Below are 17,399 nucleotides of genomic sequence, written 5' to 3' on the forward strand. Positions count from 1 at the left end.
TGCAAATCTACCCTGCCTTCTGCTTTTCAGAAAAAGCAGCAATTCCAGTGCCGGGATGTTAATCGCAACTCTTAACGCTGCTTCTTCATCGCAGGCCCGTCAAGTTAAAAGGAAACTATCTGCCCTGCAAAGTACACATGGAGGCTGTGCCTGGCAATGACTGGTGTACAATGGGTGTGATGGATACACAACCAAAAAAAACCCCAAAAAAACCCAGTAGGGCATCTATGAGCTGGGACAGTCTCTTTGCTGTCTGCACAGCACCTGAGCAGGAAAGATGCACCAAATCAGGGTTCAGGGAGATTAAAAAAACACAAAACAAGCTAGCAAGTTATCTCTGATGGGGTTTGCTTTGCTGCAGTCCTGAGACCAAAAGGCTCCAGAGTGGATTCAAATGCTTCCTTTCCCTAAGAAAATATTCTGTGGGCACTCAGGACCCTAAACTCACCCTCACAGCAGGAGTTGTAACACGTCTGGAAGCAAGGCGCTATTTCATCAGACCGTTCTCTCCCCCACCGCGCTTCTCAGAAGGCCGTTGCTGGCGTTGGGCGATGCGCTGGGCTCGCGGCTTCCCGGCTGCACTCGCTGTACGGTCGCTGATGCCTGCATAGCTCCCAGCCCCTGCATTTGAACTGCTTTCCCCCAGCTGCAGCAGATAGAAATCTCTGCAGAGCCCCCGTCGGCGTGGGGGAGGGAATGGGGCCGGTGCACTCGCCAGCTGCAAATCTCATCTCAAGCCTCACAACTAACCAAGGAAGACGCTGTCTGTGCCAACAGCATTCGCCACGTGCCTCTCGGCTCTGCATCACCCATTGCTTCTGGCACTAGCTGGCCCCATCTCTCCAACCCCATCCCTCCAGCCATGTGGAGAGATGCTTACAGGGCTGGGGAAGAATCCCAGCCCCCTTGTTTCCTCCAGGACCCAGCTTGCCAGGTGGCTTGAATCCCAGCCACCTCATCTCCCAGTCCCCATCGCAACACAGGGTCTGGGCAGCCCACGATGAAGCTTGTGGTGTTGCTCCAGGGAGTCTGTGCCCCAGGGTGGATTTGCCCCTTGCAGATGCTGTCGATGCCGTACATGCTTCATCAGCCCCCCGTGAACAGCCTCGGGGTCCCACCTCTTAACAGACACGTGTGAATGTCCCCTGAGGGTCCGGCTCGGTGGAGCCACTGTCTGTGCTGTGCGGGCCAAATGCTTTACCCACCGCCTCCCATACATCTCTGAGCGTCAGAGGGGTCCGGGTCTCACTGAGAGCAGAATTGGTCCCTTTGGGCTCCATCCTCCGCGCCATTCAACGCCACACACATCACAGCAGGCATCAAGTCGCTGAGTCAAGACCTGCCTGGGCCATCAGCGCAGGCCATCCAGGGGCAGCCCCCCAATTACCCCACTGACCCCACTACACCTTCACCTATCCATCTGACCCCTGCCCAGAAAGGCCCCGGATGTGCCCATATACCAAGAGGCAGGGGAAGACACCCATGGAGCTGGCCTCCGTGGGATCAAGGACTTCTCCGATACCTTCTGGGGCGACCCAGGCCATGAGCCCCCTCAGTTAAACCACTACCCAGGCGCAAGGACCAGACGCAGCGTGGAAGAGACACTGACACAGGTTCAGCCCATGAGCCGCAAATGAGCCTACCTAACGCCCGCTCCCACTCCGCCTCTCTCAGTCCCTCTGACCCACCAGGGCTAAATCACTAAACTATTAAAAGGACATTTAACTTCCTCAACGAGCCAGGCAGCTCCATCCACAATGACCCAGGTCGCCATCCCCCTGGTCTTAACTGGCACCTAAACGAACAGCATGAGCCCCTGCTGCGGCTGCTACCCCGCGCGGATCTGCTGTGCCATCACCGGCGCGGCGCCCAAGCGACGCTTCAGCCTCCAAGATGCGTGCCGGCGGGCCAACCTGCCGCGCCGAACGCGCACCGCTCCAGGCAGGCTACAGACATTAATCGTCGCCCAAGGAAACAATTCTCACAGCGGTAAATTATGCAGTGAACAGCTCTAATAAATGCTCTGCTTTCCTCCCCTCTCCCCACGGTGTAATGTCTGTAGGAAACGACTGGAGTGACCAGTTCTTGTTTATTATTTATCTAGCATTACTGGTACGCGCCGTGCTTCATCAGCACCCAGAGAAAGGCTTGCCCCACCGAATTAGAGCCAGTGCAACGGTGCGGTAATACGGGCTAGACACCGGATGGGAAGTCAGGACGCCTGGGTGCGGTGCCCACCGACCTGCTGCGTCACTCGACCTCCCGCTGACGCTGGTCTAACAGGAGATAACTACAGCTTATAGCGTGTCCTGGGCCGCTCCACCTACTCTGTTGGGGGATAGCTGGAACAAACAGCAGCTCTGAAATGCGAGAGTACCTGGTCTGGATGCAGGGGCGGCCCACAAAACCGTCCCGTGGCCTGACTACACCCACATCGGTTCTCGCAGGTTGGCTCGTAGCAGAGTAGGGAGGATGGACACAGGCTGCAGCCATGGAGGGTGGACACAGGGTCTGGGCAGCCCAGGATGAAGCTGCTCCTGGCTCTCAGGCCTCCAGGTGCCTGAGGAGGGCGGCCATTTTAGGCTCAGGGCTGCCTATATAAACAAGGCAGCTTGGCTGCTGGAGGGAGGCAACAGCACGGCCTGGCCTGAAGGCTGCCGAGTTTCGTCGGGAGGAGCTGTAGGGGATGGTAGGAGGCTCCTGGTCCTGGGTACGACCGGAAACTGCACGCTGCCGGGAGCGGGCGGCCTGTCCTGGCGGGGCTCCCAGTGGTGCGGGAGCCCCCAGGAAACGCCAGGCCAGTGATCACCCCGGCGCCTTAACCCCTAGCCCTCACCCTCGGGTGGGTCGCGTCCATCAGAGGTAGCTGTGGGGGTGCAAGCCCTAAGGAGGAGAGTTGGAGGCCAGGTGTGGCCAAGGCTGCCTGAGCCCTGCGGGGGTTCGAGACCCCGAGGAGGAGAGTTGGGGCCAGACACGGCTACGGCCACCTGAGTCCCAAGAGCCCGAGTAAAAGGGGTGTTACAAGCAGTGTGGAGCCCCCAGCGTGAGGGGGGCAGCGTGTGGAGCCCCCAGTGAAGGGAGAGGGGGCTCAGCCAGAGAGAGAGAGCCGAGTCCTGACCCCACTAAGTCCTCCAATGTGGGGAGGCAGAGTTTGGGTCGAATATAACACCAGTCATAGCACCACAACCTGCTGCCCGGGGGGGGCGAGTCCCCGAGGCACCAGTCGTGGTGTGAGGTAACCCCAGCTCCCCACGTCTGTGGAGGAGGACCCAGAGAGGGGGTGATACATCAGGGCCTGCCAGAGCCTCCCGACTGGCCCAGGCGGGGGCCAGGACCAGCAGGGTCAGAAGGGCAAGGAGGCCCTCCGAGAGGGACGCCCAAGAGCCAGGGGCCTGGGGGTGGGCCGGGGCTAGTGTGAGCCGAAGGTCCCAGTGAGGGGACCACACCCGAAGGGGAACAGATGGCAGGGAGATTTGGGGCCCGGTATGACGGCAGCAGAGTCTGCCTGAAGGGAGGAACCCAGGTGGGGTCCTACAGCAGGACTCTGGGCCCCATCGTGGGGGACGGGCGCGTAGGAGAACAACAGGATGTCGTCTGCGAGGCTTGGGCTGCGGTGTAGGGGAGGAATGGAGCCGCAGATGGCCCCCTGGCAGCGGGGCAGAAAATGGGCAGCCTCCCGCCTAATTACATCTATTAATTAATTGGAGCCTAGTCTGTAACCTTCCCTCAGCAGCCAGGAGGGAAAGAGACCTTTATCCACCCCCTTTCAGGAAAGCTGAGATTCAGAAGTATTCACATGACTCCCAGAGCTTTGCAAACACCCTGATAGGGACACGGCAAGAGCTCACAGAGTTGCCACCAGCTCTGCTCTGCTCCGCTCCGGTGAAGGGGGAAGTGACTTCGCCCTGTCCACGGCCTGGCCCGCCCCATTGATCCGGATGCCGAGCTGCCCGCTTGGAAGCGTTCATCCAGCAGCACCTGGGAGGCTGGAGCCTGAATGGGAGCAGGGCAAAGAGGATCCAGCTGTGGAGCCCATTACAAATTCCTCCCTGGTGGGATTCTGCTTCTCGATTGGTGCCTGCGGTTGTTCCCAGGCAACCACGGCAGCCCCACAAGGAGCTAAACGAGGCAAATCCAGCCTGGCAGGAATTGCCAGGATAAACTAATATCAGCATTGCAAATGCATTAGCCTCATCAGATCCCCGCTTCCTGTTCTGGAGCCCCCGCAGGGCCCAGGAAGACCTCGTCTCCTGCAGCGCCCAGAGCAGCGATGCTTGCCGCGGCTGGTTAACCCCCACGGTACGGGGCACGCGGGACGATGTATGCAGCATGCTACTGCTGAGATCAAGAGAGATCCAGAGCTGTGACTCCAGCTGCACGAGGAGGAAGGCACCAGCACAACCACCCAGTGCAGTGGGGAGAGGGTCCCTAACACCTGAGGGTCTTGCAGCTTGTCACACAGCAGCCAGGCATGGAGAGATGGCAACAGGAACAGGCATTCCTGTCCCAAAGGATTGAAAACCCCAAATCCACCCCAAATTTAGCTTCAACACTCATGGGACTTCAAAAAGAATAAATAGCTCGTGTTCTTCTGCATCGGCCTTCCCACCTGGGGGCATCAGCAGGCCAGGTTTTCAAGGGGGGCAGTTTCAGAGGCAGAGACTTTTGCTCTTCTTATATCCCTCTTTCAACCCAGGACTCCAGGAGCTGGGACTTCAAGGCAAATCCTGGTCATCACGTGGCTTGATCCAAATCCCAAGAATGGACCATGCTCACGTGGGTAGAAGGAAACATGCAGCCCTCCCCCTAAAATTAAGCTGTCACCCTAAAAACTGGGCAGCTGGACTGACGAGTGTCTCTCGTATGGCTTAACTAGTGCCTCTGTCGCACGTGCCAAAGGAAAGAGCCAATGCACCGGTGTGAGGAGTGGAGGGGAGAAGGGACGAGGGCCTGCTCTGGTGCATCCTGCACTGCTGCCCCTATGGAGGTCGGAGCCAGGCTCCAGGCGTGATGCTCAGCTCATCCCAGCTGGACGCTGCCCCGCAGCAGGAGCCATTGCCAGCCCGGCAGCTGCCAGCTCTCCGGCACGAGAGACTCCGTGTCCTTCCCTGCGTGCCGCAGCGAGCGCCTGATTAGCAGCCGGGTGCTGCACGGAGCAGGGGATGCCGATTTAATTTTCCAAATTAAAGCCAAGCGCTCACTAAGCCAATGGGAACCGGAACGGCTGTCTCTGTGTGCAGAAGCCTAGGTGCATTTTATAGAGATGCGGGTAGTGGGTGGGGAAACAGCTTTTGCTTTGTACCCACTGACAATGCCTGCAAGACAGCCTCTCTGCTGGATTCTTTGCTAAGCCCTTTTGGTCCTCACTCAACCAAGCGTGATGGAAATCTCACTCCGTTATTTGGGATTACGGAGGCTTGGCTCTGGCCACCCACCTGGTGCCAAGATGATGTAATGGACGGACTCACACCTCATCTCAATAAGAACTACGATGTTCACTTGCTAGCGACTGCACGAGGGAAAATATGTTAATATGAACGGGAGGGCAGAGTCCTGGTAGATCCCATCACCCCCAAGTTGGTTTGTTGCCTTCTTTTAGGGCGGGTGGGTTGTCCAAGAGAGTCCAGGGACCCCGCGCCTGGCCTTTCCCCACGCGGTGCAGCACTGCAGTGGGGCAGAAGCATTTTTATAACCCGCATGCTATGGTGCAGACTCAGCTGCTGCAGCTGCAATGGCAGGAGGTGGCCCCTTTGACTATAGCATCAAAAAGCTGGCCGGGTAGGACAGAGGGATTCGTGGAAACAGAGGGCAGCAAGGGCCCCCTCCATAATAGGAAACAGCATCATCCAACCCCGCTAACATGCCCTGACTTCGGACCGAATGACTTTGCTTTGTGATGGGTACGTTGCATGGGGCTGTCAAAGCTTTGCCACCTGTGATAGGATCTGGCCTCATCCTTCACGCACAGAAAGGGTTTCACTCAGGCCTCCAGACCTCAGTGATGATGAAGAAAAAATATTCAACTGGGCAAAGAGTTTACAAGCCCACATCCCAGCTAGTTAATGTTCAGCAACATCTCACCCCATTTCATACACACGCTTCCTGGGCCAGGCTCTACCACACCAAATCAAGCACAAAATAAAATGAAAAAAGAAAAGGTAACAGGCACCGCAAACAGGCAGGAACACAGATTGTACTGCAAGTTACAGGAAAGAGGCCAGAGTCCAGGCCAAAGTGGTTTTTACTGGGCTTACAGAAGTTTAGAAAACAGCTTCTTTGACCACTGTAACCTTTGCTGCTAAATGCTCTCCCGGAGTATCTCCTGGCTAACCCCCAAAGGCGTAATGCTATAAGTCTTGGCCTCTCTGAGTCTTGCTACGTATCTGTGAGAGAAGGCAATTTATCCTGGGTATGTTTATGCTTCTACTGATAGGAAAATTAAATCAGCTTGTGTCCCACATGCATCCTGCCTTTTCAAACCAAATCTTTCCAAAGCCAGGAGTTGTACGCTTATGGGGAGTGGCTTTGGTATTTCTTTTTTTATTATTATTATTTGGTTGCTTTTTTCCCCCCGGTTGAGTCGATCAAACCCACTTCAGTTGAAGCGGGACAGCTCGCCGGCGGTGTCACTCAAGCCAGCAATCTCTCGCCCTGAGCATGGATTGTTTATGACAGCATTAACGGCTGCAGACCGCCCTCCTGACAGCGCTAGCCCCCAAGTCCCATCAGAGCAGGGAACCAAGCAGTTACGCCGTCCTTTCCCAGCTAGTTCAGTCTGGGTAGGTACAAGGATGTGGGGCTTCACGAGTCAGAACGAAGGCAAAGGGCAGTCCAGACATGGCCTGAATCCAGCGAGGAGAGTCGCACCAATTTTGCTGGGAGGGACCAAGACCGCTGCGGATGAAGCCACCGGTGTGCAAGCGAAGCCAGCTGCTGAACGCTACCCCCCAAAAACAACCACAGTGTGAGACGGGCATTGCAAACGGCTGGCCCCTAAGAAACAAACCGGAGGTGGTCTCCATCCTGCATGGCCAAGGGGCCTCGTTCAGGAGAACCGGAGCTTTTCCTGTGTTAAATGAGAGCGCAGATGTTCAGGGCTGAGATGCCCGTGATCCCCAGTGGCCTGATTTTGGGCAACAATGAGTTTCTCCAGCTTCCCCCGCAACCGCACACCCCAATCCCGTACGCACACCTGCTCGCAGTCTGGGCCGGGCTCCACGGGGGCAGACCCGCTGTATGCGGAGGGCGAGGAGCTGTTAACTGTGTCTGAGTTGGAGACGGGTGAGTGACCAGATCTGGAGGTCCTTCCCCCTGCTCGCCTAAGCATGGTCGTATTGCACTGGGTCTCAAGGAATAGAGGACAGCATTTAAACCCCAGTGCTCCTTTAATGGCCTGATCCAATTCTGGCAGAGGAGGGGCAAATGCAGGCCCCAGAACTAAAACAGGAGCGTTATAGTGCTCAGATTGTGTAGAAAATGAATCCCACAGGGGTGCTCCAGCTGTTTCCCATGCTTGAGACATTTACACTTGGCCTTTTTCAGGAAGGAAAGTTTTGCTACTGGAAAAATTAGAAGTCGTCTGTCCAGGAAGCTGCCATGCAAGACCCAGGCAGGCAGCACTAGAAATACAGCGGTCAGCATCGCCTCTGAACCTGGACCGTTTGAGCCGAAAGAAACGGCAACTTTTCAGACTGAGGAAGTTAAAAGGAAAAAAAACCCAAACTAAAACCCAATCCACAACAAAGGCTCCCTTTTTCATCGGGAGCTAGCAGCCCTCTCTGTAGACGTGGCTGGAGATCTCGGCATTTTCTTTCATTAAAGCAACCGCCAGTTGTGAACATACAGACACATCTATTAAAGTGACGCAAAGAGCTCTCATCCAGATAATTAATGCCCTGCTATTTGCGTACACTGCTCCTCTTCACCCAAACAGCAGCACGCGATGGACTAGGTCAGCGGCGTGAAACCAATGTATTTAACGGCACCTTCGCTGCCATTGCAATCTGCGGCGCAGCAACAAATTCCTCCCGGGTATTAAGTATTATTATTATTTATTGATATTTGTACTGCAGTAGGGCTAGAAGCTATCGCCTAGCCCTGAGGCTCTTGGTGCTACACATCTATAACAAAGCAGTCCTCACTCCAGGCTATTAACAATCAAAGTAAATACAAGTCTGCAGTGGATCCGTGATGGTTGTAACACTTTACCATCATAGGATCAGAGACAATGAGGGCTGGAAGGGACCTCGGGAGATCACATCTAGTCCAACCCCTGTTCCAAGCAGGACCAGCCCCAACTACAGCATCCCAGCCAAGGCTTTGTCTACCCGGGTCTTAAAACCCTCCAAGGATGGAAATGCCACCACCTCTCTGGGTGACCTGTCCAGTGCTTCACCACCCTCCTCGTGAGAGTTTTTCCTAATATCCAACCTCAGCTTCCCTTGCTGCAACTTGAGACCGTTGCTCCTTGTTCTGTCCATCACCAACCGGATCAAAAGGATGAGGCAGCATCCTACATGGGTGGACAAGGATGGGCTGACAACAGTCCAGCTCCATCGTCTTTGGAGCCACCCTGTAGGGAGTTGGACTTGCAGGTGCTTTCAAATCCCCGCTCCGTCTTCTCTTCTCCAGACTAAATAAGCCCAGTTCCCTCGGTCTCTCTCCACCAGTCATGTGTCCCAGCCCCCTAACTATTTTTGCTGCCCACCACTGGACTCTCTCCAGTTGGTCCACAAAAGCCAATGTTGGCGGTTTTCTCCCCACGAGGAGGAGGGAAATGCTATCAGTGCCATTCTGCAAACAGAAAATGAGGCACAGAAAAGCAAAGCACCTTGTCCAGCATCAGGCAGGAAGCCTGTCATTTGGCAGGGAGCTGAAGTCAAGTCCACTCCACGTCTCCGTCCGGGAACCTTTCCGCCAAGAAAAAGGAAAATTCCCTTCTCCTACTAAAACTTTCCGCTAGAGTTGTTCCAGCCAATGGCTCTTCCCAGGGCTGCAAGCACAGAAACAACCCAGCCACCGGTCCTGATGGTATACACAGGCCTTTCTCTGTGCCTATAAATAATAGATTGCAAAGACCTCTGCTGCATTACTTCCAGCATCCACTCTTGCTTACTCTAATGCCCAATTGTGCAATTTTAGCACAGGGCAAAGAAAAGGAACAGCAGCTTTTTGGAACAGGATTTTTTTTCAAAGCCTTTGCTCTTAAGCAAGAAAACCCAGCCAAGCAGATTTCAGGTCTCGATCAATGGGGCGTATGAAATATTTAGACAAGTTGAAGTGCTTTAATCCACGACGGAGCTGAAAAGAGGCCACCTCCTCTCTTAGCATTTATAAACATCTCCCCTAAGGCCACAGAAAGTCACGTGGCCTGTTGGGCACCCACTTCGGCCAGTCCTACCCTTCGGCACGAGAGAAATGAGAATAATCAGTTCCCAGGTCTTAGGGAACCGGGCGGCTGAATTATTTACCAGACTGTGATGTGTGCTTGAAGCTCCTTGGAGGCAAGGTAGTGGAGGAAAAAGGACTTGTCCCACAACCCACCAGATGCACAACGCTGCAGATGTCCAACCCAACATGTTCCCGCATCAGAGCATGATGATCTGGCCTCACGTGCCCATCCAGAGACCCCCTCCATCCAAACTGAAGCCAGAGCAAGTCTTCGGCACGGGGTTTGTTTGCAGCCTCCCAAACGTTGCATCTAAACTGGATACAGACCTTCCTGGATGGCAGCAAAGGCTGCTCCACACTGGCGTGTTGCAGAGGCAATCGGGCTGGATTAGGGACCACGGCGTAGCCCTTAGGCTGCGACAGAAAACTTTCGACATCGGCTGCTGCGATGTTACAGTGACTGCCGCGTGCTCCGGTAGCAGCACGAGGGAGCTAAATCACTCTAGCTTTATCCCTGGATGAAACAGGGCTGAAGTTACAACCGTTCTGCTCCACCGATACCGCTACAGGAGCGTGCAGATGGAAGAGTTGCATCCTAACCGCTCGTGCCGGCGGCCTTCATTACCCACAGAGCCATGACGCGTCCACACTCTTGGCCCTGTTTCCTCATGAACTTGTGAAAGCCGGTGATGCTGAAACCCAGTGTCACCCAGCAGGTCCACAGCACACGTGGGAGGTCTCCAGGTCCGCCTGCTGCCTGCTAGCCTACCAGCTTCTCCCCGTAGCTTGGCTCCTCTAGCCTCCGACCCCAGCCAAAAGGAGGAGCAGTTGTTTGATGCTCAATTAAGCAAGCTTTCAGGTTGGAGTGTTTTTTAATGGGAAGTTTCAGCCTCATTTCCAGCCAAGGTCTGGGACCCACGGAGGTCACAAAAGGCGCTGGAACAACCAGGCACAGACTCTTCCACAGTCGCACCAAGTAACGGCTCAAACTTGGACCTCAGATACTTTAAAGATTCGCCTCTCGCCACCCCACTGACGCCTTTATTCCTGGCCTCTGAAACAGAGGCTGGTGATTCATGACAGGTCGTGAGGATGGAGCTGTTCATCCAGAACTGGAGTCATTAAAAAACGTAATTTTCCATATTAGGTGTCCGGCACCATTGTGACAAACGCATTCTTCCCGTTCTTTACTGGAGACTCTTGGTTTGCTGCGTGTGCCTCCGTGCGCTTTGCACTTCTTACACCACCTTTTGGCCGAGGATCTCAACGCACTCCGACGCTTCCTCAGCCTGACGAAGGGTGTTTGTGCCCGAAAGCTTGCAATGAAGAATTTTTCCAACTATCTGAGTCAGTCTAATAAAAGATATCAGATTTACCCAAAGAACCTTGCTTGTAACCGTGAAGACATTTAGTCTCACTTCAGCCCCCGAACATAAGGGGCACCAGAAAAAGCCTGCATCGGCCACCCAGAAAGTGCAATCTTCCCTCTGCCATGAACAGGAAATATCTGGGCCTCTGCTGCCTGGGAACTGGGGAAGTGATGACTTTCCCATCGCGACTATGAAAAGCATAATTATGTCCATTTTACAAATGGAAAAACTAAGCCGGAAGTTACCAAGCCCGGCTGTAGCGGAGCCATAAATAGAAGTGAAGTCTCAGCTCCTGGCCTGAGATGGAGCCACAAGACAAGTATCACATTGTTCCAGCTGTGTGACAGCCCAGGAGCCTGCTAATGCATTCATCAAAGGGAAAGAAAGGCAACAAAAGCCCTATATGAGCTATTCTGCCTTTTCACCAAGCTCCCTAAAACCTGTTGCCTGGCTTCAAATCCTGGGGGCTGCTGCTGACAAGCTCTTAATGTCCAAGCCAGGAGGACCGGTTAGTAGGAGCTACCATAAGACGCATAGAAAAGCTATAAAGCTGGAGGGCAGAGACTATCAACCCAAACACCTCAGCTATTTCTCCGGCGCTTCGTGTCTTTCCTGACGTTTTGCTGCCCTGTGTGATGAGCCTTGCCACTTTGGAGAGGCTGGCGCTGAAGCAAAAGCAGCAGAGCCTCTCTCACGGCATGCTGGAAAGCATTTCAGAAAGCACAGCTGCTTCCATACCCAAGGACCTTTATCTGCTTCTGGAAAGGGCCGTAGTCCACAGGTGAGTCCCCTGGCAGGGCGTAGCCCAGTCCACTCACCTTGGTTTTCTGCAGCACTAATGCAGGTCATAAAATCACGGAAAATTCAGGTTGGAAGGGACCTCGGGAGCTCACATCTAGTCCAACCCCCTACTCAAAGCAGGACCAGCCCTGACTACATCATCCCAGCCAAGGCTTTGTATGCCTGGGTCTTAAAAACCTCCAAGGATGGAGACTCGACCAGCTCTCTGGGTAACCTGTTCCAGCATTTAGTGACACAGTTCTTCCTAATATCCAACCTAAACCTCCCTGAGAAGAAGGTCTGGGAGAAGAGGTTTCCTGATGGGGGACAGAGGTGTATCCCTTTGATTTTTGGCTACTCAAGCTCCCATGGAGAAAAACCCAAAGGGTCTCCCCAAAGCCAGAAGCTGGCCTGCTCCTGCCATACCACCGCCCTTGCCCTCAGCAGGCTTGGTTTAAAGCAAAGAGGTGTTGTTGCACCCCTGTATTATTGGAGGCCCTATCTCAAGGGACAAAACCTGCCTCAGCCTTCGCTAGGGTCAGCGCTGACTTCAGCAGGCCTCCACCTGTCAAATGGAGCAGAAATCCCCCCCAGCATGGGCCGATGGTTATTTCCAAGGTCGATGCCACGCCAGGCAATGGGCAACAGGCCTTGTGCCAGGGTCACGCCTCCGACTGGGAAATGCACCTTCCACCTACGCCTTCCTTTGCTGGGAAGAGGCTGTGGGGCAGGAGTGACGGGGGCTGTCATGGTCTTTTGAGCCCCGCTCTCCTGGCCCACGGTAGAGGGGCTCTTCCACAGTCCTGCCCTCCACCATCTCCGCGGTGCCTGCCCCGCTCCATTCAGGACCGGGCGCCTGGGGCTGCCCAAGCAAGGAACGGCGCAGCGGTGCACTGCGTCCCCTGAGGTCAAGCGCGGCCAAGGGGAGTGCTAGTCCCGTCCCGACCGGCCCAGATGTCATTAGCACACGCGCTGAGCGTGGGGACAGTGCTACGGACAGGGGAGCGCAACTCCGGTCCAACCCCCCACACCCCTTCTTCCGAAACACCTCGATGCGTGCTCCTCGCTGGGACGGATCCGGAAGCCTTCCCAGGCTCCACATCCGCTCCTCTAATTGAGACCCCCCCACCACCGGGGCAACTGCTAACGAGGGAAGCTGCGAGGCTTGCCTGCTCTCGGTGACACGCTCGGGGTCGCCCCCCACACTCAGCCTCTCCCAAAAACCAGGGGGCTGGCTGCTGGCAAACACACACCAGGATGTCCACGTCCAGGTTACCTTCCCCTGGTTTGAATTCAGGCTCACGGCGGGGATTTCAGAGGGATGAGGAGGAAAGCTAAACAGTGTTTGTCCTGCTTCCTTCGGTCCCAGCTCAGGACTCGGCGCCAGAACCTCAGCAGAGGCAAACGAGTCCTCTCTGTTGACATCCCTGGAGCTCGGCCAGCTGCAAATCCAGCCCTCGGTTGATTTGTGACAGCAAAGGAAAGGACCCTGCCTTCGGGAGTTTTACCAGGCCGCTCACGCAACCTCAGAGCCTGTCAGGCCCCAGGAAGGACCTTGCTTCAGGTCGGAGGCAGCTCCAGGCATGCCGACAGCACTTCCAGCCATGCCACCTTGCTCCCAACAGCAGCAATGCATCAAAAATAAACTTTCTGGCTGTGTGGGATGGGAGCCCAGACCTCCTGTACCAGCACCAGGGTGGAAAAAATCAAGTGAATTGCTCCCCCACCGAGACCCCTCTGCTTCCTCCTGAGCTAACAGGTGGGTGGATTATATTAATCGCCCCCTGGGATTTGGGTAGGCACCGAATGTAACCCTTGCCCTTCCAGAATTAGGAGTAACTGTCACACATGGAAGAATTGGACCGCTGTCTCCAAAAGACGCAAGCCGTTGCTCATCTTGGGAAGGCCAGTGTCAAACCTCAGCTGCATCCCGTGCACCTTTTGCGCCAGCATCAAGCAAGCTTCTTCCTGGAGAGGCTTGTGAAGGGATTAGCAAAACGGCAACAGCAACAAGCTGCCCAGAAATCTACCACAGCAGAAGGAAAAAAGGAGAAGACCCGGTATTCGGAAGAGCCTCAATGCAACCGCCGAGCTCTTGCAGAGAACTCTACGTATGCACTTCACACTGTATGCAGACATCCTCTCCAACAGCTAAAATACTGACACAGGCAACCTATTTCCCTAGCCTTCCCAGCTCTGCAATGCAGCTTTCTTAAATATTGAATAAGTCTGCTGCTCCTACACCACCTGCCAGTGCCAGTGATGAGGTAATTTTTTAGACTGACAACACTTGATGTGATTAACCTGGTTTCAAAGAGCAGGTTTCAAAGTCTCTTCATTCATTCATCTGCACACACTCAATAACATTGCATCCGTGACAGATTTCATTTTTAAATGACCACCGTGGAAGCAAATGAACTGAAGTGCAAGGCAGATTCCTGAGCCAAATGCTTTTGCCCTTGGCAAAGAAAGTTTGGAAACTTGAACAGATCGGGACACCAGCTTGTAGGAAGCTGAGAATATTTTAAAAGCTGAACTAAGATTGCTGTTCCTAGGTTCATGTCCATCCCCCAGCTGTATAACGCTGGCGGAAGTGGGCAAGAACGGGGCTTCAGGATTAATACATCCATCCCCTCCCCGAGCTCTCTGCAGACTCAATACCGAAAATTCGTGCCAGCCGCCAGTTTTGCTTACTTTTTGGGTGACGGCCAACACATTACTGGATGGCTCCAAACATCCAAAGCTGCCACCCTAACCCAACAGCTTTTCCCTCAGCGTGGCTGCCAAACAAATTAAAAGCACTCTGAAAAAGCCCAGAAGCCACTCCCAGCAGAGCAGGCCACAATGATACCCCACACCCCAGAGCACGCCTCTACCCAAATACAATGCAGCAGGATCAGGAAAGCCACCTCCACGCCACACTCCAAAACATGCATGCCACCGTGGTCTTATCTGGTCGGAGGGCTTCTGAACTGGTTTCCGAAGATATATCTCCCAATTAGCCAGGAGACACGCCATAGTCTTGCAAGTCTATCTACAAATCTATTTAAGAGATCAGGTTAAATCCTATCAGTTCAGCATCCTGCTTTAATTAAGCCATGTTATTTCTCTATCTAACGCCAATCCCTCAATTTAAAACATGCTGAAACGCAGAGTGCATGGCATAATGGCACTGTCTTCCTTACAGGAGGGAGGCAGGACAAGCCATCGGGGAGGGGAGCAGTGACAGGACCGGAAGGGGGCCTCTGGCTGGGCACACCCCTCTAGCACCTCCACTGCAGTATTACCCAAAAACGAGTAGGACCGGAAGTGCCCCGGATCCAAGCTCCACATCATCTAAACCACCACAGGTAGCAGGTGTTTAGGCCACAGATGCTGGACCCAACCCATCCGTCATATTTGACCTGGCGGTGAGCCAAGGGATGCCAGGCACAGTCCACCGGCTGCTTCTTCATGTGCAAGTAAAAGTTGCAATTACAGTCAGCCATTTCGAAATCAATATACATTTCAGGGAAGGATGTGCTCCCCTCCCGACAAGCCTGCGTGGCAGAAGTGGCTCCCCTGTGGCATACACGTTATACGATACAACTCTCTTTGTGTTTGTGACCCCGATTTATAGGTAGGGTACCTGATACAGGAGCTACATGAATGCTTAAGAGATCTTGTGTAGAAGAACCACCCTCTATCAGCCTAGATTTTGAGTGGAGCCATGGGGCAGAAACAAGAAAACCCTTTAGGTTTCCTGGGACACAAAAGGCTTCTCTTATGTAAGAGGTGATTTAGGAACTTGAACAAGTTTCGTGTAGACCCTAAAAAGGGTAGGCAGCTGCTACTCAACCCTAAGACCAATTATCCGACACCCCTCCAGGAGCTGAGTTGTATGAAGTAGCCACAAACTGGGTCAGGTATCCAGGTTGTAGCCGTACTGGTCCAAAGGCAAAAGGAATCGGGACTCGTGGTAGATATCACCTCTAGCGCGAGTCCTGATTCCACAAACTGGGCGCGTCTATACAAGATGCTTAACATGCAGTTGCCTAATAACACTGTAGTTGCTGTGCATTTGGTTAGTACTTCATTAAGCAAGTACTGAAGGAAATGTGCAGTAACTACCGTGCATTAATGAATGTGTAGACGCGCCCACTGAGTAACAGACCCAAGGAAGACTCTGCGGGCTGGCATATTCCAGCATCCCCGGCTTCGTCAGTAAGAACATCCTATTCTAACTCCTGTTTTCCTTCCCGTGGTCACCTTCTCAAATAAACAGTCCTTTATGGCCAAAATCACTTGTGCTTTATGTCAGCTCAAAGAAAGTTTTATATAATTGAGTAGGCTGGGTTTTTGGATCATAGCTATATTCAAGGCTTCTCTTAAAACATATATTTACATACATCCAGACCCTCAAACAGCGCAAATCAGCTTAGCTCCTGAATTCAGCAGGCAGAGACCGAACCCAACTCACCTGAGTCGCGCTGGCCGCCACCAGGCAAAGAGCTGACCCGAAGCATCTGTTGCAGAAGCTTTGTCTTTGCAGCAGTGGAGAAATTCTCAATTAAAAGGCAAGATGTGTTTTCAGGGGCAGCTACAGGTGGCCTCAGACAGCCAGCTGTGTAAGAAATAAAACCATTTGGACAATGCAATTTTTCTTTTTCCTGGAACGAGCCCGACGCGTCACCAGTAATGAAAACTGATCCAAAAGAACAGGTGCTGTGAAGCATCTTGCAAATGGCAAAAATCCCTTTAAGGCTGAAAAGGGGAAACTCCAGCGCGGTGTTACGGAGGACTAGAGTGGGGAAGGTGAAATGAGTGTGTGGAGGTCTCAGCCCAGCTCCTGGCAGATAAGTACCTTTCTCTGCCCACCAAGAAAAAGTCACCCGCTGGCAGCCTGTTTGGGTGGCTCTGCAAAGAGACCAAGGGTGCAACAGTGAGTGGGACCCTGAAAACTGCCCGTCTGGGGATACGGGGCAGTGCCTAGAAGACGGGTCCGGTCAGGGGTTGATGGACGGCGTGTACTGCCTGCCTGTGCCTCGCCTACTTCACATACACACAGGAGCCATTGGACTGGGATTTGCAAATCTGGGTGAACTGGAGTCTTTTTGGCTCAACAGAAAATCCCAGTGTTGGTGCCCAGCCCACCCCTGTCATGGAAAAGAATAAAATGAGATTAAGAGCAAGGTCTGTTCGTGCTCATTTCCCTTTCCACGAACATCCTGCAGGTCATGCACTACTGGGCAGTGCCCCCTGCTTGAGCTGGTGGCAAGGTGTTTCCAGGAGGCATTTTAGAAGCTCCTCGAGTATTCCTCCTTCACAAGCTTTCCCATTATTGCATTTTGCTGTCGCAATCTGCTTCTAATTGCATTCTCCTAAGACACATATGTAAATCAAAGCAGCGACAGCGTTTCCTGCCTGCGTGCAGATGACATACTAAAATAGACCGTAAAAGCAAACTGGGACTATGTCTCTGCTGAGGTCAGGGAGTTCCCACGCCATTGGCACCAAAAGCCTAGACTGCGACCTCCCCCACTATGGGGCCAGCCCCATCATCGTTTGCTACATCTTCCAGGAGATGAGCTCCATCTTGGCCGTATGCTTGGTGAGGGGTTGAATGATCCTTCGACGCTGAAACAGAAGCCCGGTTGTGTTCACAAGGGCTTCCAATGCCTTCCCACCTGGCCTGGCTCATTACTTCAAACTCTGGGCATCTAAAATGATCCATAATGCACGGCATATTAGTGTGGCTGGACCCAATGCCCATGAAGTCACCTGGACTATTTCCAGGGGGGTTTGAGCCATGCCCCGCGCAAGCAAGAAGGCACAGTACGAGACAGGATTGGCCACCTGTAACCCATGCTACTTCAGGCT

The 17,399-nt window shown here is 53.6% G+C and overlaps 1 protein-coding gene across 6 annotated transcripts in view; it reads right to left on the bottom strand.

Moving 5' to 3' along the window:
* RPH3A (rabphilin 3A) overlaps positions 1 to 17,399 on the bottom strand; it is a 149,057-nt gene that overhangs the window by 70,314 nt on the left and 61,344 nt on the right. The window contains exon 2 of one of the 6 annotated variants that reach the window (XM_090062626.1): positions 16,000 to 16,143. The exons of 4 other annotated variants lie outside the window; for them this stretch is intronic. The gene's annotated coding sequence lies outside the window, so the exon portion shown is untranslated. Of the gene's footprint in view, positions 1 to 448; positions 568 to 15,999; positions 16,144 to 17,399 lie in introns of those variants that run through there. One more of the 6 variants, XM_090062629.1, reaches the window with a different exon arrangement.

This window comes from Crocodylus siamensis, chromosome 9 (genome assembly GCF_052110815.1).
Source record: "Crocodylus siamensis isolate JL-2025a chromosome 9, ASM5211081v1, whole genome shotgun sequence".
Classification (NCBI taxonomy): Eukaryota; Metazoa; Chordata; order Crocodylia; family Crocodylidae; genus Crocodylus; species Crocodylus siamensis.